Source organism: Astatotilapia calliptera, chromosome 7 (genome assembly GCF_964374335.1).
Source record: "Astatotilapia calliptera chromosome 7, fAstCal68.1, whole genome shotgun sequence".
Taxonomy (NCBI): Eukaryota; Metazoa; Chordata; class Actinopteri; order Cichliformes; family Cichlidae; genus Astatotilapia; species Astatotilapia calliptera.
Genome location: NC_137428.1, coordinates 58,033,779 through 58,047,608, shown reverse-complemented (window position 1 = coordinate 58,047,608; position 13,830 = coordinate 58,033,779). Strand labels below are relative to the sequence as shown.

At 40.1% G+C, this 13,830-nt stretch overlaps 1 protein-coding gene across 3 annotated transcripts in view; it reads right to left on the bottom strand.

The window, feature by feature from the left end:
• Window positions 1-13,603, bottom strand: part of sema4ba (sema domain, immunoglobulin domain (Ig), transmembrane domain (TM) and short cytoplasmic domain, (semaphorin) 4Ba) — a 53,346-nt gene extending 39,743 nt beyond the window's left edge. The window contains exon 1 of one of the 3 annotated variants that reach the window (XM_026175979.2): window positions 13,442-13,603. The gene's annotated coding sequence lies outside the window, so the exon portion shown is untranslated. Of the gene's footprint in view, window positions 1-1,347; window positions 2,025-13,441 lie in introns of those variants that run through there. The other 2 variants (XM_080303946.1, XM_026175976.2) reach the window with 2 other exon arrangements.
• Window positions 13,604-13,830: the final 227 nt, after the last annotated feature.

Genomic DNA, 13,830 nt, shown 5'->3' with positions numbered 1-13,830 from the left:
TCGCTTGAGAATCTGTGTCTGCGTGCAAGATTGTTTGTGAGGGTTATCTCTCATGTCCCCTGTTGGTAGATAGATGCTAGACAAACACAGATAAGCTTTTAAGGAGGATATCAAGTTTTCCTGAGGATGTATCCTGTAAGATCACAGTGATTCAGATTGTTTTATGGTAAAGTTTCCCTCCACTCCAAAAAGTCCACTCCAAAAAATAGCCTGGATGTTTTGAATGACCTTTACTGTGCTGAATGATAAACATACACCTAAAAGAGAACATGATTGTACGCTCAGCCAGCTGCAGTAAAATATGCAACTTAAAAAAAAGCTTATGGGGAAGCTTGAAACCTCCAAAGTTCACAACCGGAAGTTATTCTAGTCAGACGGCACTATTTCCATATTTATTGAGCCTTTTTATATTAGGGAAATGAAATAAACGTGATGTAAGAATACAAAAGACAATATAATACACAAGTTATTTTTAAATGCAACATAATAAAACTAAAGCTCCCTCCAATAGGGGAAAATCAACCATATCCTTCTACTGATTGACTGCTAACCACATTTCTGACAGTTTGCCATTAGTAGATTGTTTTGCCAGCAGCATGTCAGTGAGAACATTATTTGATGTTTCTATATGCTATCACACAAAATTCCAAAAAAGGATTCCAATTTCAATTGGAAAAGTACATGCTGATGATTCTGTTCTTTCATCTGATTTCCCATACCCTTCTTGATTTACAAAAAGTAGCTTGGAGAGGATGCAGGGGTAATTGCACCCACATTTCCTACCCTCTGCCTGCAAATAGGAGCCCAAACCCCCAGACACAGGCTCACTCCTGAAGAGCTGTGCCTCAGCATAAAGACGCTAGAGACAGCCGATACATGCCAAAAAGTGTTAAAATGTAACACACCCAGGCAAATACCTATTATTCTAAGGGAAATGAGTCCAAGATCAACATCACTTAATGCATGGGTATCTCCTACATGTTTAGGAGATAGAACAATGACCCACAAATACGAACACACTGCACACACATGCATGAGGCTGCACTCAAAGTGGGTTTTTAATGACCCCATTGCCCTTCTATCACCTTACGATAAAGACCTAGTGGAGAGGATGGTGGTCTGTCTCATGTCAACTCACACCCACTTTTCCTTTTAAAGAGAGAAGCTAACCTCACATGGGCTCACTCATAAAAACATCATAATTCTCCAACAGGCAAATGATGGGTTATCCTAGCATTGTTTTAACAGGTAACCAGAACTGCAGCGCACTCGCATCAATGATTCATGCAGCCACGGCACCACGCAGTTAATGAACACAAGGGTAGTCATTGTAACAGCATTACTTACGCTCTGTCCCAGTCAGCTGTTAAACAGAAACTCACGTCAGATCTAAAACAGCTTTCCTTTAGGTGGCCCACAGGCAGATCAGTCCCTCTTTCAGGGGGGGACGTCTGAAGAAAAAAAATCCACAGGTACAGAGAAGTTTAAATCTCTCTCAGATGACAGCTCTGAGTCCACACGTCCACACTCTCCCTCTGTCTGACACAGTCTACTACAGCCTGCCCCCTGGCCACTCAACAGACTGCAGCTCCGCCCACACACAGTCACAAGAGGGAGGGAGGTACACTTCTACAAGTCTGATGTTGACTCATTTTTTCTTTTTTTTTAAATCCAGCAACCTTCTGCACTACTTTAATGACTCAGAGTAAAATAGAAACACTCACATTATCCTGCATGGGGAACGTTAGCAATGAAGATCAAAAAGAACACATAAGCAATAGTAAAAGACAGATAACAGATCTAATATTAACCACAAAGACAGTAAACTATTAACATCAGATTTATATTTTTTTACTTAGTATGCATATCCTAACATTCCTCTTTAGTGTGAACTTAAGAAGACGTTCTTGGCATTTTTGCCCAACATCATTTGTTTTTAAAAATTAAAATAAATACACTAATGTCCTGTCATTTTCTGGTCATTACATTTTTGGCTGTGCTTTCAAAGAGAATTCCTACAATGTTGTGAAAACATAAAGAGAGAATACAACAGCAAAAACTATTTTTTTGGACAAGACTCCACTGATACGAGTAACATATAGAAGCTTCCTTACTAGTTATAGTGACACAAAAGCAGATTGGATTTCAACACTTATAATCTCTTAAATATGTAAATCTTAAATATGTTAATAAGTAAATATTAAAGCTAGAATGTGCAGCCTTTAATGAATCTGTATTCCTAGTCTTTTATTTGTAAATTTAAATTCCTGAATAAAAATCTAGCCATCACAAACTTTTGATAACAAATAGAACAACAAAGATCCTCACTAGTGTTAATTGAGATGTGGTAAACTTGTTTTTGCAGCTCGCCCATCTTATTATTAGTAGTAATACTTCTTTCTAATAGTCATTCGAATCTTGAGACAGTGTCTGTTCAAAACAAATACCTCCCAACCACAGCTACAGCTTCTTTTATTTCAGACTTAAACCTCCGTGAAGTAAAATCTGACGATCAAAAGGAACACTTCTTTCTCTTTGGATGGCATATCTGTGAAACATGTCACTAACACGCAGCTTCGAGCATGAGGGTTCACTTGTTTACGTCTTGGCAGCGAACATTCTTTTCATTTTCCAAGTTAATCATCAGAAATCTGACAGAAATGTCTAGAATTTTATCATGTAGCCACAGCATTGCAACAAAAGCATTCTTCAATGCCTCCTACATATTTAAAACTTTAAAGCAGCATTAGTCCTTTTGCATGCTCCAACAGTAACCGTTTCGTGCTTATTTTAAAGTCCTAGGACTTAATGTAAATCAGTGAGAGCCGAGATCCACTGAACTTAAGGCTACATGAGAGGCACGTGAAGAAGAGAGTCCTGCATGTGAAGCTGAGCCACATACCAGTTCTAAAATAATACACACAACAGTAGCAAGGGCAATGTTTTCAGGCCATGACACTGAAAGTACGACAGAGGTGATGCAAAGTCTTAGAAGAGGCCTTTTCATTACTTGTAAAGGGGACATCAGACTCCAAAGAATCACCTCTTTTTGTACTTTATGAACAGAGCTCTAATAGTTTTCTTAATATATTAATAATAATCATGATTTTTACAATGTATACTAATATGCTGATACCTCAGGTTTGTTTGAAACATGCTAATAAATACACATCAAAGTATTTAAAAAGTCTAGTCGAAGCGAAGTGTTACCAAAAAAACTTTACATGCCTGCTCCAAAAATATTTGCAGGGTAAATAGAGAGAAGTGTAAGATAACAGCATGTTGAGACGGGGACGCCTGTTTCGAAAATAGCATATGCTAATTATACACTTTAGGCAACTGCTAAGGAGGGCGATGCGATGCCAAGTTTGAGATGTTGGGACTCTGAATTTCAGCTCAGTGTTCTTTTACGAAGTCGACTCCACACTGAGGCCGTAGCGAGGATACTCACTCACCTATTTATAACTTACGTCTACTGGATACCTCCCTCAGATTAGTGGCACACCTCTTGTTGAGCTAAACCACCTGCTACTGCCATGCAGCGGACAGTTTCAAACAATCCGTAGGACTTCTCTGACAGATGTCTAAACACATAGAGCAGACCAGTCAAACAGATACAAACTGGCCCAGTTAATGTGCGTGCCCTGAAAATGTCACTTTTCATTGCGTCTGCTTTATGACTTCAACAAAAACGGCACTCCTGCAGTTAGCAATTAGCAAACACAGAAACGCTCCTCTGTGCGAAATGGTTAACTACCACAGAGGAGGCTATGAGGACATTACTCAGGGATGGTCGGCCATAAGCTGCTTTTGGAATTAGGTTACGGTAAGCATAAATATTAAGGGAAAGAAGACACTGGAGTACAAAGTTTGAAAAACTGAGTGAATAATTCCTTGTTTTTATCTATTAATATTCTGAAAGGGCAGTTGCATTATTATTATTATAGGGTTTTAGGTTAATATTTATGTGTTAAGAATAAAACTGATATCGCTTACTGTTTACATACAAAGACTGATCATGGGATTGAAATCACATTAGCGTCACTGTCACATCACAGGGAGTGTCAACCAAGAAAGAAGCCCCATGCTCCAAAACTGACACCCACAAGCTCGACTGAAATTTGCAAAGCTTTTATGGCAAGACAAGACAAAGTTTAAGCCATTTGGCTACAATGACAGGAGGTATGTTTGGAGGAGCAAGGGTGAGGCTAAGTTTGATTATCAAGCACGGTAGTAGTAGCGTCATGCTTTGAGGCTGTTTTGCTGCCAGTGACAATGGTACATTACACAAAGTGGATGAAATGAGGAAAAAGGACTACCTCCAAATTCTTCTGCTTCACATCAGATCAGGAGGTAGACAGCTCAAACTTAGACACAGTTAGGCGTTCCGTCTGGACAATGACTCCAAACACAGATCATAACTGGTTTTGCAATGGATAAAAGCAGGCTAACATTAAGCTTCTGAAGAGGCCGCCCCAAAGCAACAGCCTCAACGTTATTCAAAATTTTGGGTCTGTGCCAGGAAACTTCAAAAGTTTCAAAGAGATCTACCAATTCTGGGAAGAACCATTTGTTAAAGGCCATTCAAACAAATGTTAGTGTTGGTATATGTATCATTTTGAGCCTGTTTGGATCAGAGAAATCCAAAATAAATGAAAGATTAATCATCCAGTTCTTTTTTTTTTAAGTCATTAAAGATACATGCTGTACAATCATTCCACACTGGAAAAAGAACAGTTCAAAGAAATAATTAAAAGCACAAAATTACCATGACATTCATGCCCATGATGAGAGTATGTAAACCACAACTGTATATGGTAATGAAAATATTGTTCAGAGCGTATTACTCAGCAACTACGGTGGACCACATTTTGCATAAATTAACCAGAAGCAATCTACTGATTGTTGAAAATCTCAAAATAGCTGGAAATGTTTGATGAAGCAAATAAACCCTGACATCTTGGAGAAGACCCATGCAGTTAGTTTTAAGTTCGATAACATTAAGCATGTGATACATAATGAGCTTTTCTGATTCCAGAAGACCACTTGAAAATGCAAGTTTGATCATTCTCCAGCCTCTGCATGTTTCACACACAGCAAGCAGAAGTGCTGACAACTCATTCTATATAAATGAATAACTGCAGAGGAATTACAGCGCTGCGATAAGCCCTCGTGTTTCACATATTAGTTTAATGGGAACACACCAGATAGCAGCACTTAAGAGTCACTGAGGCTGACAGAAGCGCTGAAGACAGCTGAGAAACACCGGCCCCCAACTCTGTTTCAATGTTTGTCAACGCAGTGCTATCCAATGTGTTGAAACTCCGTAACTGTGCAAAGCATGTGATAGAAAAATGTGACAGACAAAAACCAAACTGGCTAACTTCTTCCTTACTGTACGCCGTTATTTTAGCGGCTACATTTTGTCAGAATAATACCTTTTTATGCCGAGGCTACTTATGACCTTGTGACAATCAAATGCTTGGCTTCTGCTCAAGCCAAGCATTTAACAAACTTATTTTTTTCAATAAGAAGAAAGCACCTAAGATCTCCTGAGACCTTCACTTTCAGCAATAAAAGTGTTGTTAACATGAGCTGTAAAATATTTCACCTTTAGCGAAAACACTGCTGTGCATCTTACAGGTTGTCAGCAGTTGCATAGTAACAGCAGGGCCACGGCTGGCACTTGCTTCAAGCATCTGTTCAGTGCTACAAACTAAAAGGAAAATTCCAGTCAACAAAGTTGTGAAGCTACTAAAGTCACAACTACTCAGCTAAGGCCTTTGTTTGTCCTCATACCACTTATATTAGCACAGCTTTGACACCAGGTCAGGCAATGATCTGGCAAAGTTCGACAGCTCTTTGTTGTTAAAAATCCTCTTACTGCAGTCTGACGGTAACAGCAATAGTTTGTTCCAAATCTTCATTAAACCCATATGATGTTTACACAAAGAACAATTCTCAAACAGAAGCTTTTATGGAGCGCCAAGCTCTTCTGTTTGATTTACATTTTGCACTTTACACAACGCTAAGCTCCCTTCTCTCTGTCAGGAACTCACGACACTCAAGACTGTTTCTTGTCAGCACAAAGCCTGACATATTTACTACAGCTGAAAGTCTGGGATCTGCACAAGAGTTTCAAATGACTTTTTTCTAGTTTGCACAAGGTATGGATGCATAATGACAGACCTACTAGCGGACTGCTATTTGCTATTAGGGTATCATAGTTGTTGAAAGAGTGGATAAATTCGGGTGAGACTAAATAAGTTGGGGCAGGTGGTGAAAAAAGAAGGAAAGAAACAAAACAGTAAGTAAAACAAAACAAGACAAAAATAAAAACAAAACTGAAACAGCAAACATTACTAACTAAAGGACAATTTAACACTGAAACACAAAGAGTAACACTAAACACGATGACAGAGACAAAAGACATAGGAACAAAACCACGCCTGAAATGACCAAGCAAACCACAATGACAAAGACAGTCATAAGACTCAGACTTGAACTTGGGCCCCAGTCACACAGGCCTAGAGGTTGGTCATTGACTTCCTGGCCACCACTCCTTGCTATGGAAAAATGTGTATTTCCAACTGCTTGGTGAGTGGTTGCAGGCAGTCACTGTGATAGCCACTAAAGCCCCAGTCCCACAAACCTAGAGACCACTCAGTGACAGCCCTCCACAATCTCTGGCCACCACTCACCAACCAGTTGGGAGTAGTAACTCTACTTTAAATCTCAGCTTGTTCTAATTTCTTTACATATACCAAACCTGGTGTGGTCAGACCACACCAGGCAAGACCCTAGGTGCAGGCTGTGTAAAGATGCCCCTGAGACAATCCAACACATAACAGCAGGGAGCAAGATGCTAGCATGCAGGGCATACATGGAACGCCATAACCAAGTGGCGGGCATAGTATACAGAAACACCTGTGCCGAATATGGCCTGGAAGTCCCGAGGTCAAAATGTGACTTCCCCCCAAGGGTGGTGGAGAATGAGCGAGCTAAGATACTGTAGGATTTCCAGATACAGACAGAAAAAAAATGGTGGGGCTAACCAAGCAGACATAGTGGTGGTAGGCAAACAGAAGAAGACGGGCGTAGTGATAGATAACTGTTCCGAATGACAGCAACCTCAGGAAGAAGGAACACGAGAAACTTGAGAAAAACCAAGGGCTCAGAGAAGAGCTCAAGAAGATGTGGAGGGTGAAGGTGGTCCCAGTGGTATTTGGAGCACTAGGTGCGGTGACTCCCAAGCTAGGCGAGTGGCTCCAGCAGATACTAAGTATTGATATAGCTAAGATACTGCGCAGGACCCTCAAGCTCCCAGGCCTCTGATAGAGGACCCAAGCTTGAAGGATATATAGATATATATATAAACTCAATTAATGTTTGCATTTGTAATATTTTTAATTTAAGCAAATATGAGCTAAACTATACAGAAAAGTACCAGCAAAGATGACACAGTTTGATGCGCAGCTGAGGTGACTGATTCATTTTCACATCCAATGTGATGGGAGCAGCATGTCAGATGGTGGGAGATACCCAGCATACGATCAATCACACTCTCTTCAGACACACCTGTGAATGTGGGATGTTGCGATTTTTCCTCCGGTGCTTTGTGTGTTTGGGGAGAAAAAAAAATTGAAGCTGTGATGGCTCAGTATGACACGACTAAAGGCATGACTCCACCACCTCTCACATGAAACTCACCAGCAGAGAGGGTTTGTGGGATGAGTGCCCTCTGGCAGGAGGTGATGCCAGTGAACAAACCCTGGTGCGTGTGTGTGTGTTTGATAGAGAAAGAGCTTTCGAGCGGCCCGTGTGACTCACCCTGGTCATTAAAGTTGCATACATGGTTATTTCCCCTGTGTCACCATCTTATGCATTACTCACTTATCTGAAACTGCTACCAAAGGTTCCCAGCATTAACGGTCACACGGTTAACCGATCACCGCAATCTACGTGTACCTTCCCACATTATGACCTTTGTCACAACATGTGGCAGTTTCCTCCGCTAATCCTTTTCCAATCTTCATCTTTTTAAAAAGAAACAGTTTGTTAAAGCGGGGCAAACGGGCGCACCTCCAGAGCAACTGGGTCAGTTTCAAATCCAACAGAGCAAGAGGAACAGCTCGAATGCTCCTCAGGTGGCCCAACATATCCATGGCAGCGGCTCAACTTTCCTGTATTTTCCACCTCAGGTCTCCCTCCCCCACACATACACCCCCCTCCCACTACCACATACAGTAACAACCATGTCCTACAATTGAGGGAGGATAATCTGCTCTTGACACAGCCAGAAATTTGATTTAGCAGCCACGAGTTATCACAACTCGTGTCATAGAGTAAACTGGTGGGAAATATGACCTTTTGCACAGTCAGTGATTTTTCTGGATTATTTATACTGAGCTAGATGTTCTTTTAATATAAGTAGTTATACTAAGTGATTGTAGGCGATGCTGTAAATCAATGATCAGGACAGCCAGAAATATCAGACTCTTAAAGCAGCTCTTTTAATGTGATTTGGTATCTTTTATTGTATGTATTAATCTTATTTAATTCACTTGTACATTTGTATAGTTGTATCGGTGATATTTTAGATCTGTTTTTATTGTTAGCTACTATTCTAAATGCTGCTTGTACATCCACACCTTGAACATCTGATATGTAATGGCAAAAAAGGATTCTGATTCTGACTGATAAAATACAAAATACATGGTCATTTTTACAGATCTTTCTTGAGTTTAGATATCAGTATATTGCAGTATTAAGACTGCAACACAGTCAGATGGGTTGACAGAAGTTTAAACGCATATATTTTGATACAATTTTAACATTTTTTCAAGCAAAAACAAAAAAATTTAAAAAGGTTTGAGCTTCTCGCATGAGATTTTTGCTTTTTTCTTTTATTCTTACTTATAGGAAATGATTTAAATGATAGTAAATCTAACATCTTCGCATTCTGAACTGTAAATTAAAAATGATTTACTTTTTAATTACATTTATACAGTTTTAAGTTTTTTAACACAGTCCTGATCAAAAGTTTAAGACCACTTGAAAAATGTCAAAAACTCATATGTTGCAAGGTTGGATCTTAACAAGGTTCCAAGTAGAGCTTCAACATGCAGCAAGAAGAAATGGGAGCGAGACAAAACATTTTAGAATAGAGAATAGAATAGAATATACCTTTATTATCCCACAAATTAGAAATTTATGGCAAGGGGAATATAAAATATAGAAGGAAGACACAAAGTAGTCCTATATACACAAGCAACTGAAATTCGTATATGTACAAAGATATATTTTTATTATTACAGATATATTAAAACAGGCTGTTTTGCAGCTGACAAAAAGTTTAGGACCACATGCCTTTAAAAGGCCAAATCTGTCCAAAAATGTGGATTCACTCTCATTTTCTGCCAGATAGTCACATTGTCATGACATTCTGATAGCAAAGGCAAAAAAACGTTCCCTTTTTGAAGTGGTTGTTGAACTGCATAAGCAGGGTCTCTCACAGCACGCCATCACTGCTGAGGTGGGAGGCAGTAAGACAGTCATTTGGAATAGAACAAAAAAGTCAAGTGGAAGACCCCAAAAAATTTCACCAGCACTGAGCTGGAAAATCCTATTGGCTGTTGGTCAAGACACTGGACGATCCTCGACCCAAAGTTACTATTGCCGACTGCAGCCCCATAACCATCGTGGGGCATCTGAGACTGAAGGGCTTTAAAAAACAAAAGTGTCTTCAAAGGCCTCATCTCCTTGAATGCCACAGAACTGACCATTTGGACTTTGCAAGAGAGCACCAAACATGGGACATTGAAAGGTGGAAAAAGATTTTATTCTCTGATGAGAAAAAAATTAACCCTGATGGTTTCCAACGTTACTGGCATGATAAGCAGATCCCACCTGAGATGTTTTCTACACGTCACAGTGGAGGGAGCGCCATAATGGTCTGGGGTGCTTTTTCCTTCAGTGGAACTATGGAGCTTCAGCAGGAGCAGGGGCGTCAAACGGCTGCTGGCTTTGTCAAGATGTTGCAGAGAGCATCCCTCATGACTGAGGGCCCTCGTCTTTGTGGTAATGACTGGGTTTTTCAGTAGGACAACGCTACAGTACACAATGTCCACAGGACAAGGGACTTCTTCCACTCTTTTGGACCATCCTGCGTGTTCCCTGGTCTAAATCCAATCGGTAACCTTTGGGAATGGATGGCAAGGGAAGTTTACAAAAATGGACAACAGTTTCAGACAGTAGATGCCCTTCCTGCTGCTGTCCTCACCACTTGGAGAAATGTTCCCACTCACCTCAAGGAAACACTTGCATCAAGCATGCCACAACAAATTTTTGAAGTGATCAACAATAACATCGTAGATACTCATTACTGAGTTCATGTTTGAAACTTTGATTTCTGTTTTTTTTTTTTTTGGGGGGGGGGGGTTTACAGGTTTTTTTTGGAGGTGTGGTCCTAGAACTTTTGATCAGCTGTAAAACAGCTTCTTTCAGTTTAAGAGTTGTTTTCAATAAATTGTATGCTCAAAAATGTTTTGTCTCACTCCTATTTCTTCTTATTGCATGTTGAAGCTCTACTTGGAACCCTGTTAAGATCCAACCATGCAACATATGAGTTTTTTGCCATTTTTCAAGAGGTCTTACAGTTTTGATGGGGACAGTATAATGAATTAATTAACAAAAAAAAGATATACACATATTTCTGAAAGACTGCAAACAAACTGCATTCATGTTTCCCCATATTAAATAAATGAGGTGTTCTGGATACCACCTTCAAATCTTCCAGGGGATACACCAAGGTCTTCTCAAGCCAGCCAAAAGATACAATCTCTTCAGTGTGTCCTGGGTCTGTCCTGAGGCCTTCTCCTAGTGGAACACACCCAAAACACCTGATCCAAGAAGCATCCAGGAGGAATCTTGGTCAGATGCCCAAATGAACTCAACTGTCTCTTTACAAGTTCTAGTTCCAATGAAACAGGGGTATTAAAAATGTGTCCATGTGGCCAAAAATGGCCCGACAGAGGAACCAGTCCACTGCACTGGATGGCTTGGAAAAAAATGAGGGAAAACTTTTTAAACAAGCCACTTGATTGCCATTGCAGCAGCATGGTTGCTTGGTGGTTAGCATTAATGCATCACAACAAGAAAATCCTGGGTTTGAACCCTGAGTGAAGTTTTATATGTTCTTGTTGTATTTTCTTCGGAAGCTCTTGTTTCTCCCACCATCTCAGATAGCGCTATCTATCTCAAGCCAGAACACTTGTGAAAAAGATTATTAATCTCATTAGGGTTTTTTCTGATTAAATAAAGGTTTAATTAAAATCAAACGGCATCCTGTCATGACAGATGCTGTCCAAACTTTCAATTTCCTTTGCAGCCATCCTCCTGACAAAAACACTAACCATGGTCTGCCATTTCCTGCAAATGTAACACTGCTGACCCCAGTTCTTGTTCTTTTCTTTGTAATAAAAGATGATATTCTCATTACACAGAAATTAGCAGCGCATTGTTTAACATAGTCCATTGCCTTGATGATAAAATTGTACAATTGGTCAGTAAGTCCGTAAAAGTCAAAACCTATACCCAATTTAAATTTGCACAATCTCACATTCAAGATCCTCTTCTGGCACAGCTCTGGATCGTTTTTCAGAGCAGCTGCTGCTTTTGTTTTTTATTTTTATCAGAAGGCTTCTGGCCACCACCACTGTTCAGATCTTTCCCTCAAAAGCACCTGGACATTAGAGAGAGTCTGGACTGACTGCCTGAGTGAAAACATAACACTGTACAAGTTCATGGAGTGATTTACTGAATCTAAAAAAAACACAATGCTGTTCATCCTCCTCGGATTGAAAATTGAAAATCCTCAACTCCTCTGCTAAAAATGCTTGGTTGTAGCCAGAGAGCCATCTTTCATTACCACCTAAAAGTGATCCTAAACATGAAATTTGAGCTTGAAACAAGAGCTGATGAGCACACAGTTTAAGTGTTCATTTATAAAGAGCTTTTGTGCTGGAATCTGTCTGGATCCAAGAAGATGACCTTGAATTGGAACTCTTCCACATTTAAATCGGGAAAGACTTTTTGATGTTTATGGATCTGTCCCCAGAACTTCTTCATACCGCATCCTACCCTTAAACGTAATTAAGTATGTTTTAAAATTCTGCTTTTCTGTCGATGTCACCTTGTCTTTAAGGTGGTGATACTGTTGGAGGTGAAAATGGAAAGTGGGACTGTTGCTTTCAGTTTTAACCTAGTCACAGCATGCATACAGTATGCCTGCTCTCATGAATAATATACTCTGTCCAACCACCTTCAATTACAAATGACTTCTACCCAGTGCGATAACCATAAAATAACCTTGAAAAGCATGGTTACTCTTTATCTAATCCAAGCAGAAATTGCAATCCAGAATAAATCATGATCCCAAAGAGCTAATGAGATTGTGCTTCAGAGACGTGTTAGTTCATTAAGCCAATTACTACAAAAGAGAAATGTTATACTACTAATGCACTGTGTACTCAGGGAAATGACCCAGTGAGATGAATAGATAGAGAAAAAGGAAGAGGAAGAGAGTGATGACTCAAACACAGGGAAAACCCTCAAGATGAATTAGTTATAAGGCCATCTACATGTGGGGCAGACGAAATATGAAATATTAAGTTAGCATTTGATATAGCGAAAGAGTTAAGGTTAAACAACTCCTGAAAATAATCAACTACTATCCATCTAGAACCGTCCAACTGTGATGCTGCGCTGGAAGTACACATGCCGTTCAAAAAAGTGTTTGATGAAGCACTGTAACCACAACGCTCTGTAAACTGCTGCTCATTTCTGAAGCAGTTGAAAATCTGCATGCAGATAACGCCCACTGCTTTGCTCGTATCAGCTACATGGCTGTCATTGTACACGCCCAGTTATTCTTTTTTTCTTTTTTTGAGCGGACAAGTCAAAATGGGTCAAATATTCCAAGGAAGTACAAAATTATTATCACATGCAAATCTTCTTTTTTATAAGAGAAAGTGTAACAAAGCTGTGATCTTTAAAAAATATTTAAATCCATAAAAAAAAGAAAAAGAACCTGAGGGAAAATTCTGCACAGGAGATGAGAAATCATTTCAAAATAAAGGTAATTATAGCTTTCCACGACACATGCTGAATTACCTCTGAGCCAGCACGGGGATCCGTCTCATCTTTACCATGGAAACCAACACCATACAGTACATGCACGCACACTGAGGGAGCAATTGCCATGACATCCAGCACTGTGGCGAGAAGAAGCTTTCAGCAACTAGACCAATTTACTCAGCAGCTAACTGGACAGTCAGTCAACCCTCTGTACTGTATATCACTCCCTATTTCACTCACTCTCCTCCTCTCTTTCCCCTCTTTTCCCCGTGAATTTCTTCTGTCATGATGCCAGACGAATTACCTTTCATCAGCAGAGGACAAGGTCTTGCAGTGCTTAGTAGGAGTGGCTCTCATTCAAGTGGTGACAGAGAAAAGAAAGCTCTGCAGGGATCCCTGCACAAGGATGCAGTTGAACCGGCACCGCACGCATGCATCCACCGCCACTATCACTACCAGCGAGTGCAACGGCAGCAGTAGCAAATCGGAAGGGGAGGGGTAAATATAAATATATAAAAAAAGCAGGAGAGGGGGTTGCTCTATCAGCAGCAGGAGCATTACATCATAGGCTGCCTCTGTGGAAGGGTGGGAGAGGAGTGGACAGAGGAAGGGAGGTGCTCCTCGTAGCAGCAAAAGCTCCCTGTTACTGTTGAGCTCTTTTCTTTGCGTGCCCAAGTCCAAATTTAATATTTA